Here is a 20,403-nt window from a genome sequence, read left to right as displayed (position 1 = left end):
GTGGTGTTAATCACCAGTAAATACAGGTAGTAGTGGTGTTAATCACCAGTAAATACAGGTAGTAGTGGTGTTAATCACCAGTAAATACAGGTAGTAGGGGTATTAATCACCAGTAAATACAGGTAGTAGGGGTGTTAATCACCAGTAAATACAGGTAGTAGTGGTGTTAATCACCAGTAAATACAGGTAGTAGGGGTGTTAATCACCAGTAAATACAGGTAGTAGTGGTGTTAATCACCAGTAAATACAGGTAGTAGTGGTGTTAATCACCAGTAAATACAGGTAGTGGGGGTGTTAATCACCAGTAAATACAGGTAGTAGGGGTGTTAATCACCAGTAAATACAGGTAGTAGGGGTGTTAATCACCAGTAAATACAGGTAGTAGGGGTGTTAATCACCAGTAAATACAGGTAGTAGGGGTGTTAATCACCAGTAAATACAGGTAGGGGTGTTAATCACCAGTAAATACAGGTAGTAGGGGTGTTAATCACCAGTAAATACAGGTAGTGGTGGTGTTAATCACCAGTAAATACAGGTAGAAGTGGTGTTAATCACCAGTAAATACAGGTAGTAGGGGTGTTAATCACCAGTAAATACAGGTAGAAGTGGTGTTAATCACCAGTAAATACAGGTAGTAGTGGTGTTAATCACCAGTAAATACAGGTAGAAGGGGTGTTAATCACCAGTAAATACAGGTAGTAGTGGTGTTAATCACCAGTAAATACAGGTAGTAGTGGTGTTAATCACCAGTAAATACAGGTAGTAGTGGTGTTAATCACCAGTAAATACAGGTAGTAGTGGTGTTAATCACCAGTAAATACAGGTAGTAGGGGTGTTAATCACCAGTAAATACAGGTAGTAGTGGTGTTAATCACCAGTAAATACAGGTAGTAGTGGTGTTAATCACCAGTAAATACAGGTAGTAGTGGTGTTAATCACCAGTACATACAGGTAGTAGTGGTGTTAATCACCAGTAAATACAGGTAGTAGGGGTGTTAATCACCAGTAAATACAGGTAGTAGTGATGTTAGTCACCAGTAAATACAGGTAGTAGTGGTGTTAATCACCAGTAAATACAGGTAGTAGTGGTGTTAATCACCAGTAAATACAGGTAGTAGTGGTGTTAATCACCAGTAAATACAGGTAGTAGTGGTGTTAATCACCAGTAAATACAGGTAGTAGGGGTGTTAATCACCAGTAAATACAGGTAGTAGTGGTGTTAATCACCAGTAAATACAGGTAGTAGGGGTGTTAATCACCAGTAAATACAGGTAGTAGGGGTGTTAATCACCAGTAAATACAGGTAGTAGGGGTGTTAATCACCAGTAAATACAGGTAGTAGGGTGTTAATCACCAGTAAATACAGGTAGTAGTTGTGTTAATCACCAGTAAATACAGGTAGTAGGGGTGTTAATCACCAGTAAATACAGGTAGTAGTGGTGTTAATCACCAGTAAATACAGGTAGTAGTGGTGTTAATCACCAGTAAATACAGGTAGTAGTGGTGTTAATCACCAGTAAATACAGGTAGTAGTGGTGTTAATCACCAGTAAATACAGGTAGTAGGGGTGTTAATCACCAGTAAATACAGGTAGTAGGGGTGTTAATCACCAGTAAATACAGGTAGTAGGGGTGTTAATCACCAGTAAATACAGGTATTAGGGGTGTTAATCACCAGTAAATACAGGTAGTAGAGGTGTTAATCACCAGTAAATACAGGTAGTAGAGGTGTTAATCACCAGTAAATACAGGTAGTAGTGGTGTTAATCACCAGTAAATACAGGTAGTAGTGGTGTTAATCACCAGTAAATACAGGTAGTAGGGGTGTTAATCACCAGTAAATACAGGTAGTAGTGGTGTTAATCACCAGTAAATACAGGTAGTAGTGGTGTTAATCACCAGTAAATACAGGTAGTAGTGGTGTTAATCACCAGTAAATACAGGTAGTAGGGGTGTTAATCACCAGTAAATACAGGTAGTAGGGGTGTTAATCACCAGTAAATACAGGTAGTAGGGGTGTTAATCACCAGTAAATACAGGTAGTAGTGGTGTTAATCACCAGTAAATACAGGTAGTAGGGGTGTTAATCACCAGTAAATACAGGTAGTAGTGGTGTTAATCACCAGTAAATACAGGTAGTAGTGGTGTTAATCACCAGTAAATACAGGTAGTAGGGGTGTTAATCACCAGTAAATACAGGTAGTAGTGGTGTTAATCACCAGTAAATACAGGTAGTAGTGTTAATCACCAGTAAATACAGGTAGTAGTGGTGTTAATCACCAGTAAATACAGGTAGTAGGGGTGTTAATCACCAGTAAATACAGGTAGTAGTGTTAATCACCAGTAAATACAGGTAGTAGGGGTGTTAATCACCAGTAAATACAGGTAGTAGGGGTGTTAATCACCAGTAAATACAGGTAGTAGTGGTGTTAATCACCAGTAAATACAGGTAGTAGTGGTGTTAATCACCAGTAAATACAGGTAGTAGTGGTGTTAATCACCAGTAAATACAGGTAGTAGGGGTGTTAATCACCAGTAAATACAGGTAGTAGTGGTGTTAATCACCAGTAAATACAGGTAGTAGGGGTGTTAATCACCAGTAAATACAGGTAGTAGTGGTGTTAATCACCAGTAAATACAGGTAGTAGGGGTGTTAATCACCAGTAAATACAGGTAGTAGTGGTGTTAATCACCAGTAAATACAGGTAGTAGTGTTAATCACCAGTAAATACAGGTAGTAGTGGTGTTAATCACCAGTAAATACAGGTAGTAGGGCTGTTAATCACCAGTAAATACAGTTAGTAGTGGTGTTAATCACCAGTAAATACAGGTAGTAGGGTTAATCACCAGTAAATACAGGTAGTAGGGGTGTTAATCACCAGTAAATACAGGTAGTAGTGGTGTTAATCACCAGTAAATACAGGTAGTAGTGGTGTTAATCACCAGTAAATACAGGTAGTAGTGGTGTTAATCACCAGTAAATACAGGTAGTAGTGGTGTTAATCACCAGTAAATACAGGTAGTAGTGGTGTTAATCACCAGTAAATACAGGTAGTAGTGGTGTTAATCACCAGTAAATACAGGTAGTAGTGGTGTTAATCACCAGTAAATACAGGTAGTAGTGGTGTTAATCACCAGTAAATACAGGTAGTAGGGGTGTTAATCACCAGTAAATACAGGTAGTAGTGGTGTTAATCACCAGTAAATACAGGTAGTAGTGGTGTTAATCACCAGTAAATACAGGTAGTAGGGGTGTTAATCACCAGTAAATACAGGTAGTAGTGGTGTTAATCACCAGTAAATACAGGTAGTAGTGGTGTTAATCACCAGTAAATACAGGTAGTAGGGGGTTAATCACCAGTAAATACAGGTAGTAGTGGTGTTAATCACCAGTAAATACAGGTAGTAGGGGTGTTAATCACCAGTAAATACAGGTAGTAGTGGTGTTAATCACCAGTAAATACAGGTAGTAGTGGTGTTAATCACCAGTAAATACAGGTAGTAGTGGTGTTAATCACCAGTAAATACAGGTAGTAGGGGTGTTAATCACCAGTAAATACAGGTAGTAGTGGTGTTAATCACCAGTAAATACAGGTAGTAGGGGTGTTAATCACCAGTAAATACAGGTAGTAGTGGTGTTAATCACCAGTAAATACAGGTAGTAGGGGTGTTAATCACCAGTAAATACAGGTAGTAGGGGTGTTAATCACCAGTAAATACAGGTAGTAGTGGTGTTAATCACCAATTAAATACAGGTAGTGGTGTTAATCACCAGTGAATACAGGTAGTAGTGGTGTTAATCACCAGTAAATATAGGTAGTAGTGGTGTTAATCACCAGTAAATACAGGTAGTGGTGTTAATCACCAGTAAATACAGGTAGTAGTGGTGTTAATCACCAGTAAATACAGGTAGTAGTGGTGTTAATCACCAGTAAATACAGGTAGTAGTGGTGTTAATCACCAGTAAATACAGGTAGTAGGGGTGTTAATCACCAGTAAATACAGGTAGTAGTGGTGTTAATCACCAGTAAATACAGGTAGTAGGGGTGTTAATCACCAGTAAATACAGGTAGTAGTGGTGTTAATCACCAGTAAATACAGGTAGTAGTGGTGTTAATCACCAGTAAATACAGGTAGTAGGGGTGTTAATCACCAGTAAATACAGGTAGTAGTGGTGTTAATCACCAGTAAATACAGGTAGTAGTGGTGTTAATCACCAGTAAATACAGGTAGTAGGGGGTTAATCACCAGTAAATACAGGTAGTAGTGGTGTTAATCACCAGTAAATACAGGTAGTAGTGGTGTTAATCACCAGTAAATACAGGTAGTAGTGGTGTTAATCACCAGTAAATACAGGTAGTAGGGGTGTTAATCACCAGTAAATACAGGTAGTAGGGGTGTTAATCACCAGTAAATACAGGTAGTAGTGGTGTTAATCACCAGTAAATACAGGTAGTAGGGGTGTTAATCACCAGTAAATACAGGTAGTAGTGGTGTTAATCACCAGTAAATACAGGTAGTAGTGGTGTTAATCACCAGTAAATACAGGTAGTAGGGGTGTTAATCACCAGTAAATACAGGTAGGGGTGTTAATCACCAGTAAATACAGGTAGTAGTGGTGTTAATCACCAGTAAATACAGGTAGTAGGGGTGTTAATCACCAGTAAATACAGGTAGTAGGGGTGTTAATCACCAGTAAATACAGGTAGTAGTGGTGTTAATCACCAGTAAATACAGGTAGTAGGGGTGTTAATCACCAGTAAATACAGGTAGTAGTGGTGTTAATCACCAGTAAATACAGGTAGTAGTGGTGTTAATCACCAGTAAATACAGGTAGTAGTGGTGTTAATCACCAGTAAATACAGGTAGTAGGGGTGTTAATCACCAGTAAATACAGGTAGTAGGGGTGTTAATCACCAGTAAATACAGGTAGTAGTGGTGTTAATCACCAGTAAATACAGGTAGTAGTGGTGTTAATCACCAGTAAATACAGGTAGTAGGGGTGTTAATCACCAGTAAATACAGGTAGTAGTGGTGTTAATCACCAGTAAATACAGGTAGTAGTGGTGTTAATCACCAGTAAATACAGGTAGTAGGGGTGTTAATCACCAGTAAATACAGGTAGTAGGGGTGTTAATCACCAGTAAATACAGGTAGTAGTGGTGTTAATCACCAATTAAATACAGGTAGTGGTGTTAATCACCAGTGAATACAGGTAGTAGTGGTGTTAATCACCAGTAAATATAGGTAGTAGTGGTGTTAATCACCAGTAAATACAGGTAGTGGTGTTAATCACCAGTAAATACAGGTAGTAGTGGTGTTAATCACCAGTAAATACAGGTAGTAGTGGTGTTAATCACCAGTAAATACAGGTAGTAGTGGTGTTAATCACCAGTAAATACAGGTAGTAGGGGTGTTAATCACCAGTAAATACAGGTAGTAGTGGTGTTAATCATCAGTAAATACAGGTAGTAGTGGTGTTAATCACCAGTAAATACAGGTAGTAGGGGGTTAATCACCAGTAAATACAGGTAGTAGTGGTGTTAATCACCAGTAAATACAGGTAGTAGTGGTGTTAATCACCAGTAAATACAGGTAGTAGGGGTGTTAATCACCAGTAAATACAGGTAGTAGTGGTGTTAATCACCAGTAAATACAGGTAGTAGTGGTGTTAATCACCAGTAAATACAGGTAGTAGGGGTGTTAATCACCAGTAAATACAGGTAGTAGTGGTGTTAATCACCAGTAAATACAGGTAGTAGTGGTGTTAATCACCAGTAAATACAGGTAGTAGGGGTGTTAATCACCAGTAAATACAGGTAGTAGGGGTGTTAATCACCAGTAAATACAGGTAGTAGTGGTGTTAATCACCAGTAAATACAGGTAGTAGGGGTGTTAATCACCAGTAAATACAGGTAGTAGTGGTGTTAATCACCAGTAAATACAGGTAGTAGTGGTGTTAATCACCAGTAAATACAGGTAGTAGGGGTGTTAATCACCAGTAAATACAGGTAGGGGTGTTAATCACCAGTAAATACAGGTAGTAGTGGTGTTAATCACCAGTAAATACAGGTAGTAGGGGTGTTAATCACCAGTAAATACAGGTAGTAGGGGTGTTAATCACCAGTAAATACAGGTAGTAGTGGTGTTAATCACCAGTAAATACAGGTAGTAGGGGTGTTAATCACCAGTAAATACAGGTAGTAGTGGTGTTAATCACCAGTAAATACAGGTAGTAGTGGTGTTAATCACCAGTAAATACAGGTAGTAGGGGTGTTAATCACCAGTAAATACAGGTAGTAGTGGTGTTAATCACCAGTAAATACAGGTAGTAGTGGTGTTAATCACCAGTAAATACAGGTAGTAGGGGTGTTAATCACCAGTAAATACAGGTAGTAGGGGTGTTAATCACCAGTAAATACAGGTAGTAGTGGTGTTAATCACCAATTAAATACAGGTAGTGGTGTTAATCACCAATTAAATACAGGTAGTGGTGTTAATCACCAGTGAATACAGGTAGTAGTGGTGTTAATCACCAGTAAATATAGGTAGTAGTGGTGTTAATCACCAGTAAATACAGGTAGTGGTGTTAATCACCAGTAAATACAGGTAGTAGTGGTGTTAATCACCAGTAAATACAGGTAGTAGTGGTGTTAATCACCAGTAAATACAGGTAGTAGTGGTGTTAATCACCAGTAAATACAGGTAGTAGGGGTGTTAATCACCAGTAAATACAGGTAGTAGTGGTGTTAATCACCAGTAAATACAGGTAGTAGTGGTGTTAATCACCAGTAAATACAGGTAGTAGTGGTGTTAATCACCAGTAAATACAGGTAGTAGTGGTGTTAATCACCAGTAAATACAGGTAGTGGTGTTAATCACCAGTAAATACAGGTAGTAGTGGTGTTAATAACCAGTAAATACAGGTAGTAGTGGTGTTAATCACCAGTAAATACAGGTAGTAGTGGTGTTAATCACCAGTAAATACAGGTAGTAGTGGTGTTAATCACCAGTAAATACAGGTAGTAGTGGTGTTAATCACCAGTAAATACAGGTAGTAGGGGTGTTAATCACCAGTAAATACAGGTAGTAGTGGTGTTAATCACCAGTAAATACAGGTAGTAGTGGTGTTAATCACCAGTAAATACAGGTAGTAGTGGTGTTAATCACCAGTAAATACAGGTAGTAGGGGGTTAATCACCAGTAAATACAGGTAGTAGTGGTGTTAATCACCAGTAAATACAGGTAGTAGTGGTGTTAATCACCAGTAAATACAGGTAGTAGTGGTGTTAATCACCAGTAAATACAGGTAGTAGGGGTGTTAATCACCAGTAAATACAGGTAGTAGGGGTGTTAATCACCAGTAAATACAGGTAGTAGTGGTGTTAATCACCAGTAAATACAGGTAGTAGGGGTGTTAATCACCAGTAAATACAGGTAGTAGTGGTGTTAATCACCAGTAAATACAGGTAGTAGTGGTGTTAATCACCAGTAAATACAGGTAGTAGGGGTGTTAATCACCAGTAAATACAGGTAGGGGTGTTAATCACCAGTAAATACAGGTAGTAGTGGTGTTAATCACCAGTAAATACAGGTAGTAGGGGTGTTAATCACCAGTAAATACAGGTAGTAGGGGTGTTAATCACCAGTAAATACAGGTAGTAGTGGTGTTAATCACCAGTAAATACAGGTAGTAGGGGTGTTAATCACCAGTAAATACAGGTAGTAGGGGTGTTAATCACCAGTAAATACAGGTAGTAGTGGTGTTAATCACCAGTAAATACAGGTAGTAGTGGTGTTAATCACCAGTAAATACAGGTAGTAGGGGGTTAATCACCAGTAAATACAGGTAGTAGTGGTGTTAATCACCAGTAAATACAGGTAGTAGTGGTGTTAATCACCAGTAAATACAGGTAGTAGTGGTGTTAATCACCAGTAAATACAGGTAGTAGGGGTGTTAATCACCAGTAAATACAGGTAGTAGGGGTGTTAATCACCAGTAAATACAGGTAGTAGTGGTGTTAATCACCAGTAAATACAGGTAGTAGGGGTGTTAATCACCAGTAAATACAGGTAGTAGTGGTGTTAATCACCAGTAAATACAGGTAGTAGTGGTGTTAATCACCAGTAAATACAGGTAGTAGGGGTGTTAATCACCAGTAAATACAGGTAGGGGTGTTAATCACCAGTAAATACAGGTAGTAGTGGTGTTAATCACCAGTAAATACAGGTAGTAGGGGTGTTAATCACCAGTAAATACAGGTAGTAGGGGTGTTAATCACCAGTAAATACAGGTAGTAGTGGTGTTAATCACCAGTAAATACAGGTAGTAGGGGTGTTAATCACCAGTAAATACAGGTAGTAGTGGTGTTAATCACCAGTAAATACAGGTAGTAGTGGTGTTAATCACCAGTAAATACAGGTAGTAGTGGTGTTAATCACCAGTAAATACAGGTAGTAGGGGTGTTAATCACCAGTAAATACAGGTAGTAGGGGTGTTAATCACCAGTAAATACAGGTAGTAGTGGTGTTAATCACCAGTAAATACAGGTAGTAGTGGTGTTAATCACCAGTAAATACAGGTAGTAGGGGTGTTAATCACCAGTAAATACAGGTAGTAGTGGTGTTAATCACCAGTAAATACAGGTAGTAGTGGTGTTAATCACCAGTAAATACAGGTAGTAGGGGTGTTAATCACCAGTAAATACAGGTAGTAGGGGTGTTAATCACCAGTAAATACAGGTAGTAGTGGTGTTAATCACCAATTAAATACAGGTAGTGGTGTTAATCACCAGTGAATACAGGTAGTAGTGGTGTTAATCACCAGTAAATATAGGTAGTAGTGGTGTTAATCACCAGTAAATACAGGTAGTGGTGTTAATCACCAGTAAATACAGGTAGTAGTGGTGTTAATCACCAGTAAATACAGGTAGTAGTGGTGTTAATCACCAGTAAATACAGGTAGTAGTGGTGTTAATCACCAGTAAATACAGGTAGTAGGGGTGTTAATCACCAGTAAATACAGGTAGTAGTGGTGTTAATCATCAGTAAATACAGGTAGTAGTGGTGTTAATCACCAGTAAATACAGGTAGTAGGGGGTTAATCACCAGTAAATACAGGTAGTAGTGGTGTTAATCACCAGTAAATACAGGTAGTAGTGGTGTTAATCACCAGTAAATACAGGTAGTAGGGGTGTTAATCACCAGTAAATACAGGTAGTAGTGGTGTTAATCACCAGTAAATACAGGTAGTAGTGGTGTTAATCACCAGTAAATACAGGTAGTAGGGGTGTTAATCACCAGTAAATACAGGTAGTAGTGGTGTTAATCACCAGTAAATACAGGTAGTAGTGGTGTTAATCACCAGTAAATACAGGTAGTAGGGGTGTTAATCACCAGTAAATACAGGTAGTAGTGGTGTTAATCACCAGTAAATACAGGTAGTAGTGGTGTTAATCACCAGTAAATACAGGTAGTAGGGGTGTTAATCACCAGTAAATACAGGTAGTAGGGGTGTTAATCACCAGTAAATACAGGTAGTAGTGGTGTTAATCACCAGTAAATACAGGTAGTAGGGGTGTTAATCACCAGTAAATACAGGTAGTAGTGGTGTTAATCACCAGTAAATACAGGTAGTAGTGGTGTTAATCACCAGTAAATACAGGTAGTAGGGGTGTTAATCACCAGTAAATACAGGTAGTAGTGGTGTTAATCACCAGTAAATACAGGTAGTAGTGGTGTTAATCACCAGTAAATACAGGTAGTAGGGGTGTTAATCACCAGTAAATACAGGTAGTAGGGGTGTTAATCACCAGTAAATACAGGTAGTAGTGGTGTTAATCACCAATTAAATACAGGTAGTGGTGTTAATCACCAATTAAATACAGGTAGTGGTGTTAATCACCAGTGAATACAGGTAGTAGTGGTGTTAATCACCAGTAAATATAGGTAGTAGTGGTGTTAATCACCAGTAAATACAGGTAGTGGTGTTAATCACCAGTAAATACAGGTAGTAGTGGTGTTAATCACCAGTAAATACAGGTAGTAGTGGTGTTAATCACCAGTAAATACAGGTAGTAGTGGTGTTAATCACCAGTAAATACAGGTAGTAGGGGTGTTAATCACCAGTAAATACAGGTAGTAGTGGTGTTAATCACCAGTAAATACAGGTAGTAGTGGTGTTAATCACCAGTAAATACAGGTAGTAGTGGTGTTAATCACCAGTAAATACAGGTAGTAGTGGTGTTAATCACCAGTAAATACAGGTAGTGGTGTTAATCACCAGTAAATACAGGTAGTAGTGGTGTTAATAACCAGTAAATACAGGTAGTAGTGGTGTTAATCACCAGTAAATACAGGTAGTAGTGGTGTTAATCACCAGTAAATACAGGTAGTAGTGGTGTTAATCACCAGTAAATACAGGTAGTAGTGGTGTTAATCACCAGTAAATACAGGTAGTAGGGGTGTTAATCACCAGTAAATACAGGTAGTAGTGGTGTTAATCACCAGTAAATACAGGTAGTAGTGGTGTTAATCACCAGTAAATACAGGTAGTAGTGGTGTTAATCACCAGTAAATACAGGTAGTAGGGGGTTAATCACCAGTAAATACAGGTAGTAGTGGTGTTAATCACCAGTAAATACAGGTAGTAGTGGTGTTAATCACCAGTAAATACAGGTAGTAGTGGTGTTAATCACCAGTAAATACAGGTAGTAGGGGTGTTAATCACCAGTAAATACAGGTAGTAGGGGTGTTAATCACCAGTAAATACAGGTAGTAGTGGTGTTAATCACCAGTAAATACAGGTAGTAGGGGTGTTAATCACCAGTAAATACAGGTAGTAGTGGTGTTAATCACCAGTAAATACAGGTAGTAGTGGTGTTAATCACCAGTAAATACAGGTAGTAGGGGTGTTAATCACCAGTAAATACAGGTAGGGGTGTTAATCACCAGTAAATACAGGTAGTAGTGGTGTTAATCACCAGTAAATACAGGTAGTAGGGGTGTTAATCACCAGTAAATACAGGTAGTAGGGGTGTTAATCACCAGTAAATACAGGTAGTAGTGGTGTTAATCACCAGTAAATACAGGTAGTAGGGGTGTTAATCACCAGTAAATACAGGTAGTAGTGGTGTTAATCACCAGTAAATACAGGTAGTAGTGGTGTTAATCACCAGTAAATACAGGTAGTAGGGGTGTTAATCACCAGTAAATACAGGTAGTAGGGGTGTTAATCACCAGTAAATACAGGTAGTAGTGGTGTTAATCACCAGTAAATACAGGTAGTAGTGGTGTTAATCACCAGTAAATACAGGTAGTAGGGGTGTTAATCACCAGTAAATACAGGTAGTAGTGGTGTTAATCACCAGTAAATACAGGTAGTAGTGGTGTTAATCACCAGTAAATACAGGTAGTAGGGGTGTTAATCACCAGTAAATACAGGTAGTAGGGGTGTTAATCACCAGTAAATACAGGTAGTAGTGGTGTTAATCACCAATTAAATACAGGTAGTGGTGTTAATTACCAGTGAATACAGGTAGTAGTGGTGTTAATCACCAGTAAATATAGGTAGTAGTGGTGTTAATCACCAGTAAATACAGGTAGTGGTGTTAATCACCAGTAAATACAGGTAGTAGGGGTGTTAATCACCAGTAAATACAGGTAGTAGTGGTGTTAATCACCAGTAAATACAGGTAGTAGTGGTGTTAATCACCAGTAAATACAGGTAGTAGGGGTGTTAATCACCAGTAAATACAGGTAGTAGTGGTGTTAATCACCAGTAAATACAGGTAGTAGTGGTGTTAATCACCAGTAAATACAGGTAGTAGGGGTGTTAATCACCAGTAAATACAGGTAGTAGTGGTGTTAATCACCAGTAAATACAGGTAGTAGTGGTGTTAATCACCAGTAAATACAGGTAGTAGGGGTGTTAATCACCAGTAAATACAGGTAGTAGGGGTGTTAATCACCAGTAAATACAGGTAGTAGTGGTGTTAATCACCAGTAAATACAGGTAGTAGGGGTGTTAATCACCAGTAAATACAGGTAGTAGTGGTGTTAATCACCAGTAAATACAGGTAGTAGTGGTGTTAATCACCAGTAAATACAGGTAGTAGGGGTGTTAATCACCAGTAAATACAGGTAGGGGTGTTAATCACCAGTAAATACAGGTAGTAGTGGTGTTAATCACCAGTAAATACAGGTAGTAGGGGTGTTAATCACCAGTAAATACAGGTAGTAGGGGTGTTAATCACCAGTAAATACAGGTAGTAGTGGTGTTAATCACCAGTAAATACAGGTAGTAGGGGTGTTAATCACCAGTAAATACAGGTAGTAGTGGTGTTAATCACCAGTAAATACAGGTAGTAGTGGTGTTAATCACCAGTAAATACAGGTAGTAGGGGTGTTAATCACCAGTAAATACAGGTAGTAGTGGTGTTAATCACCAGTAAATACAGGTAGTAGTGGTGTTAATCACCAGTAAATACAGGTAGTAGGGGTGTTAATCACCAGTAAATACAGGTAGTAGGGGTGTTAATCACCAGTAAATACAGGTAGTAGTGGTGTTAATCACCAATTAAATACAGGTAGTGGTGTTAATCACCAATTAAATACAGGTAGTGGTGTTAATCACCAGTGAATACAGGTAGTAGTGGTGTTAATCACCAGTAAATATAGGTAGTAGTGGTGTTAATCACCAGTAAATACAGGTAGTGGTGTTAATCACCAGTAAATACAGGTAGTAGTGGTGTTAATCACCAGTAAATACAGGTAGTAGTGGTGTTAATCACCAGTAAATACAGGTAGTAGTGGTGTTAATCACCAGTAAATACAGGTAGTAGGGGTGTTAATCACCAGTAAATACAGGTAGTAGTGGTGTTAATCACCAGTAAATACAGGTAGTAGTGGTGTTAATCACCAGTAAATACAGGTAGTAGTGGTGTTAATCACCAGTAAATACAGGTAGTAGTGGTGTTAATCACCAGTAAATACAGGTAGTGGTGTTAATCACCAGTAAATACAGGTAGTAGTGGTGTTAATAACCAGTAAATACAGGTAGTAGTGGTGTTAATCACCAGTAAATACAGGTAGTAGTGGTGTTAATCACCAGTAAATACAGGTAGTAGTGGTGTTAATCACCAGTAAATACAGGTAGTAGTGGTGTTAATCACCAGTAAATACAGGTAGTAGGGGTGTTAATCACCAGTAAATACAGGTAGTAGTGGTGTTAATCACCAGTAAATACAGGTAGTAGTGGTGTTAATCACCAGTAAATACAGGTAGTAGTGGTGTTAATCACCAGTAAATACAGGTAGTAGGGGGTTAATCACCAGTAAATACAGGTAGTAGTGGTGTTAATCACCAGTAAATACAGGTAGTAGTGGTGTTAATCACCAGTAAATACAGGTAGTAGTGGTGTTAATCACCAGTAAATACAGGTAGTAGGGGTGTTAATCACCAGTAAATACAGGTAGTAGGGGTGTTAATCACCAGTAAATACAGGTAGTAGTGGTGTTAATCACCAGTAAATACAGGTAGTAGGGGTGTTAATCACCAGTAAATACAGGTAGTAGTGGTGTTAATCACCAGTAAATACAGGTAGTAGTGGTGTTAATCACCAGTAAATACAGGTAGTAGGGGTGTTAATCACCAGTAAATACAGGTAGGGGTGTTAATCACCAGTAAATACAGGTAGTAGTGGTGTTAATCACCAGTAAATACAGGTAGTAGGGGTGTTAATCACCAGTAAATACAGGTAGTAGGGGTGTTAATCACCAGTAAATACAGGTAGTAGTGGTGTTAATCACCAGTAAATACAGGTAGTAGGGGTGTTAATCACCAGTAAATACAGGTAGTAGTGGTGTTAATCACCAGTAAATACAGGTAGTAGTGGTGTTAATCACCAGTAAATACAGGTAGTAGGGGTGTTAATCACCAGTAAATACAGGTAGTAGGGGTGTTAATCACCAGTAAATACAGGTAGTAGTGGTGTTAATCACCAGTAAATACAGGTAGTAGTGGTGTTAATCACCAGTAAATACAGGTAGTAGGGGTGTTAATCACCAGTAAATACAGGTAGTAGTGGTGTTAATCACCAGTAAATACAGGTAGTAGTGGTGTTAATCACCAGTAAATACAGGTAGTAGGGGTGTTAATCACCAGTAAATACAGGTAGTAGGGGTGTTAATCACCAGTAAATACAGGTAGTAGTGGTGTTAATCACCAATTAAATACAGGTAGTGGTGTTAATTACCAGTGAATACAGGTAGTAGTGGTGTTAATCACCAGTAAATATAGGTAGTAGTGGTGTTAATCACCAGTAAATACAGGTAGTGGTGTTAATCACCAGTAAATACAGGTAGTAGTGGTGTTAATCACCAGTAAATACAGGTAGTAGTGGTGTTAATCACCAGTAAATACAGGTAGTAGTGGTGTTAATCACCAGTAAATACAGGTAGTAGGGGTGTTAATCACCAGTAAATACAGGTAGTAGTGGTGTTAATCATCAGTAAATACAGGTAGTAGTGGTGTTAATCACCAGTAAATACAGGTAGTAGGGGGTTAATCACCAGTAAATACAGGTAGTAGTGGTGTTAATCACCAGTAAATACAGGTAGTAGTGGTGTTAATCACCAGTAAATACAGGTAGTAGGGGTGTTAATCACCAGTAAATACTGGTAGTAGTGGTGTTAATCACCAGTAAATACAGGTAGTAGTGGTGTTAATCACCAGTAAATACAGGTAGTAGGGGTGTTAATCACCAGTAAATACAGGTAGTAGTGGTGTTAATCACCAGTAAATACAGGTAGTAGTGGTGTTAATCACCAGTAAATACAGGTAGTAGGGGTGTTAATCACCAGTAAATACAGGTAGTAGTGGTGTTAATCACCAGTAAATACAGGTAGTAGTGGTGTTAATCACCAGTAAATACAGGTAGTAGGGGTGTTAATCACCAGTAAATACAGGTAGTAGGGGTGTTAATCACCAGTAAATACAGGTAGTAGTGGTGTTAATCACCAGTAAATACAGGTAGTAGGGGTGTTAATCACCAGTAAATACAGGTAGTAGTGGTGTTAATCACCAGTAAATACAGGTAGTAGTGGTGTTAATCACCAGTAAATACAGGTAGTAGGGGTGTTAATCACCAGTAAATACAGGTAGGGGTGTTAATCACCAGTAAATACAGGTAGTAGTGGTGTTAATCACCAGTAAATACAGGTAGTAGGGGTGTTAATCACCAGTAAATACAGGTAGTAGGGGTGTTAATCACCAGTAAATACAGGTAGTAGTGGTGTTAATCACCAGTAAATACAGGTAGTAGGGGTGTTAATCACCAGTAAATACAGGTAGTAGTGGTGTTAATCACCAGTAAATACAGGTAGTAGTGGTGTTAATCACCAGTAAATACAGGTAGTAGGGGTGTTAATCACCAGTAAATACAGGTAGTAGTGGTGTTAATCACCAGTAAATACAGGTAGTAGTGGTGTTAATCACCAGTAAATACAGGTAGTAGGGGTGTTAATCACCAGTAAATACAGGTAGTAGGGGTGTTAATCACCAGTAAATACAGGTAGTAGTGGTGTTAATCACCAATTAAATACAGGTAGTGGTGTTAATCACCAATTAAATACAGGTAGTGGTGTTAATCACCAGTGAATACAGGTAGTAGTGGTGTTAATCACCAGTAAATATAGGTAGTAGTGGTGTTAATCACCAGTAAATACAGGTAGTGGTGTTAATCACCAGTAAATACAGGTAGTAGTGGTGTTAATCACCAGTAAATACAGGTAGTAGTGGTGTTAATCACCAGTAAATACAGGTAGTAGTGGTGTTAATCACCAGTAAATACAGGTAGTAGGGGTGTTAATCACCAGTAAATACAGGTAGTAGTGGTGTTAATCACCAGTAAATACAGGTAGTAGTGGTGTTAATCACCAGTAAATACAGGTAGTAGTGGTGTTAATCACCAGTAAATACAGGTAGTAGTGGTGTTAATCACCAGTAAATACAGGTAGTGGTGTTAATCACCAGTAAATACAGGTAGTAGTGGTGTTAATAACCAGTAAATACAGGTAGTAGTGGTGTTAATCACCAGTAAATACAGGTAGTAGTGGTGTTAATCACCAGTAAATACAGGTAGTAGTGGTGTTAATCACCAGTAAATACAGGTAGTAGTGGTGTTAATCACCAGTAAATACAGGTAGTAGGGGTGTTAATCACCAGTAAATACAGGTAGTAGTGGTGTTAATCACCAGTAAATACAGGTAGTAGTGGTGTTAATCACCAGTAAATACAGGTAGTAGGGGTGTTAATCACCAGTAAATACAGGTAGTAGTGGTGTTAATCACCAGTAAATACAGGTAGTAGTGTTAATCACCAGTAAATACAGGTAGTAGTGGTGTTAATCACCAGTAAATACAGGTAGTAGGGGTGTTAATCACCAGTAAATACAGTTAGTAGTGGTGTTAATCACCAGTAAATACAGGTAGTAGTGTTAATCACCAGTAAATACAGGTAGTAGGGGTGTTAATCACCAGTAAATACAGGTAGTAGTGGTGTTAATCACCAGTAAATACAGGTAGTAGTGGTGTTAATCACCAGTAAATACAGGTAGTAGTGGTGTTAATCACCAGTAAATACAGGTAGTAGGGGTGTTAATCACCAGTAAATACAGGTAGTAGTGGTGTTAATCACCAGTAAATACAGGTAGTAGGGGTGTTAATCACCAGTAAATACAGGTAGTAGTGGTGTTAATCACCAGTAAATACAGGTAGTAGTGGTGTTAATCACCAGTAAATACAGGTAGTAGGGGTGTTAATCACCAGTAAATACAGGTAGTAGTGGTGTTAATCACCAGTAAATACAGGTAGTAGTGTTAATCACCAGTAAATACAGGTAGTAGTGGTGTTAATCACCAGTAAATACAGGTAGTAGGTGTGTTAATCACCAGTAAATACAGTTAGTAGTGGTGTTAATCACCAGTAAATACAGGTAGTAGGGTTAATCACCAGTAAATACAGGTAGTAGGGGTGTTAATCACCAGTAAATACAGGTAGTAGTGGTGTTAATCACCAGTAAATACAGGTAGTAGTGGTGTTAATCACCAGTAAATACAGGTAGTAGTGGTGTTAATCACCAGTAAATACAGGTAGTAGTGGTGTTAATCACCAGTAAATACAGGTAGTAGGGGTGTTAATCACCAGTAAATACAGGTAGTAGTGGTGTTAATCATCAGTAAATACAGGTAGTAGTGGTGTTAATCACCAGTAAATACAGGTAGTAGGGGGTTAATCACCAGTAAATACAGGTAGTAGTGGTGTTAATCACCAGTAAATACAGGTAGTAGTGGTGTTAATCACCAGTAAATACAGGTAGTAGGGGTGTTAATCACCAGTAAATACAGGTAGTAGTTGTGTTAATCACCAGTAAATACAGGTAGTAGTGGTGTTAATCACCAGTAAATACAGGTAGTAGGGGTGTTAATCACCAGTAAATACAGGTAGTAGTGGTGTTAATCACCAGTAAATACAGGTAGTAGTGGTGTTAATCACCAGTAAATACAGGTAGTAGGGGTGTTAATCACCAGTAAATACAGGTAGTAGTGGTGTTAATCACCAGTAAATACAGGTAGTAGTGGTGTTAATCACCAGTAAATACAGGTAGTAGGGGGTTAATCACCAGTAAATACAGGTAGTAGTGGTGTTAATCACCAGTAAATACAGGTAGTAGTGGTGTTAATCACCAGTAAATACAGGTAGTAGTGGTGTTAATCACCAGTAAATACAGGTAGTAGGGGTGTTAATCACCAGTAAATACAGGTAGTAGGGGTGTTAATCACCAGTAAATACAGGTAGTAGTGGTGTTAATCACCAGTAAATACAGGTAGTAGGGGTGTTAATCACCAGTAAATACAGGTAGTAGTGGTGTTAATCACCAGTAAATACAGGTAGTAGTGGTGTTAATCACCAGTAAATACAGGTAGTAGGGGTGTTAATCACCAGTAAATACAGGTAGGGGTGTTAATCACCAGTAAATACAGGTAGTAGTGGTGTTAATCACCAGTAAATACAGGTAGTAGGGGTGTTAATCACCAGTAAATACAGGTAGTAGGGGTGTTAATCACCAGTAAATACAGGTAGTAGTGGTGTTAATCACCAGTAAATACAGGTAGTAGGGGTGTTAATCACCAGTAAATACAGGTAGTAGTGGTGTTAATCACCAGTAAATACAGGTAGTAGTGGTGTTAATCACCAGTAAATACAGGTAGTAGGGGTGTTAATCACCAGTAAATACAGGTAGTAGGGGTGTTAATCACCAGTAAATACAGGTAGTAGTGGTGTTAATCACCAGTAAATACAGGTAGTAGTGGTGTTAATCACCAGTAAATACAGGTAGTAGGGGTGTTAATCACCAGTAAATACAGGTAGTAGTGGTGTTAATCACCAGTAAATACAGGTAGTAGTGGTGTTAATCACCAGTAAATACAGGTAGTAGGGGTGTTAATCACCAGTAAATACAGGTAGTAGGGGTGTTAATCACCAGTAAATACAGGTAGTAGTGGTGTTAATCACCAATTAAATACAGGTAGTGGTGTTAATCACCAGTGAATACAGGTAGTAGTGGTGTTAATCACCAGTAAATATAGGTAGTAGTGGTGTTAATCACCAGTAAATACAGGTAGTGGTGTTAATCACCAGTAAATACAGGTAGTAGTGGTGTTAATCACCAGTAAATACAGGTAGTAGTGGTGTTAATCACCAGTAAATACAGGTAGTAGTGGTGTTAATCACCAGTAAATACAGGTAGTAGGGGTGTTAATCACCAGTAAATACAGGTAGTAGTGGTGTTAATCACCAGTAAATACAGGTAGTAGGGGTGTTAATCACCAGTAAATACAGGTAGTAGTGGTGTTAATCACCAGTAAATACAGGTAGTAGTGGTGTTAATCACCAGTAAATACAGGTAGTAGGGGTGTTAATCACCAGTAAATACAGGTAGTAGTGGTGTTAATCACCAGTAAATACAGGTAGTAGTGGTGTTAATCACCAGTAAATACAGGTAGTAGGGGGTTAATCACCAGTAAATACAGGTAGTAGTGGTGTTAATCACCAGTAAATACAGGTAGTAGTGGTGTTAATCACCAGTAAATACAGGTAGTAGTGGTGTTAATCACCAGTAAATACAGGTAGTAGTGGTGTTAATCACCAGTAAATACAGGTAGTAGGGGTGTTAATCACCAGTAAATACAGGTAGTAGGGGTGTTAATCACCAGTAAATACAGGTAGTAGTGGTGTTAATCACCAGTAAATACAGGTAGTAGGGGTGTTAATCACCAGTAAATACAGGTAGTAGTGGTGTTAATCACCAGTAAATACAGGTAGTAGTGGTGTTAATCACCAGTAAATACAGGTAGTAGGGGTGTTAATCACCAGTAAATACAGGTAGGGGTGTTAATCACCAGTAAATACAGGTAGTAGTGGTGTTAATCACCAGTAAATACAGGTAGTAGGGGTGTTAATCACCAGTAAATACAGGTAGTAGGGGTGTTAATCACCAGTAAATACAGGTAGTAGTGGTGTTAATCACCAGTAAATACAGGTAGTAGGGGTGTTAATCACCAGTAAATACAGGTAGTAGTGGTGTTAATCACCAGTAAATACAGGTAGTAGTGGTGTTAATCACCAGTAAATACAGGTAGTAGGGGTGTTAATCACCAGTAAATACAGGTAGTAGGGGTGTTAATCACCAGTAAATACAGGTAGTAGTGGTGTTAATCACCAGTAAATACAGGTAGTAGTGGTGTTAATCACCAGTAAATACAGGTAGTAGGGGTGTTAATCACCAGTAAATACAGGTAGTAGTGGTGTTAATCACCAGTAAATACAGGTAGTAGTGGTGTTAATCACCAGTAAATACAGGTAGTAGGGGTGTTAATCACCAGTAAATACAGGTAGTAGGGGTGTTAATCACCAGTAAATACAGGTAGTAGTGGTGTTAATCACCAATTAAATACAGGTAGTGGTGTTAATCACCAGTGAATACAGGTAGTAGTGGTGTTAATCACCAGTAAATATAGGTAGTAGTGGTGTTAATCACCAGTAAATACAGGTAGTGGTGTTAATCACCAGTAAATACAGGTAGTAGTGGTGTTAATCACCAGTAAATACAGGTAGTAGTGGTGTTAATCACCAGTAAATACAGGTAGTAGTGGTGTTAATCACCAGTAAATACAGGTAGTAGGGGTGTTAATCACCAGTAAATACAGGTAGTAGTGGTGTTAATCATCAGTAAATACAGGTAGTAGTGGTGTTAATCACCAGTAAATACAGGTAGTAGGGGGTTAATCACCAGTAAATACAGGTAGTAGTGGTGTTAATCACCAGTAAATACAGGTAGTAGTGGT

Source organism: Salvelinus alpinus, chromosome 13 (assembly GCF_045679555.1).
Source record: "Salvelinus alpinus chromosome 13, SLU_Salpinus.1, whole genome shotgun sequence".
In the NCBI taxonomy this organism is placed as follows: Eukaryota; Metazoa; Chordata; class Actinopteri; order Salmoniformes; family Salmonidae; genus Salvelinus; species Salvelinus alpinus.
The sequence above is the reverse complement of the archived record's forward strand: the minus strand, read 5'-3'. Positions refer to the sequence as shown.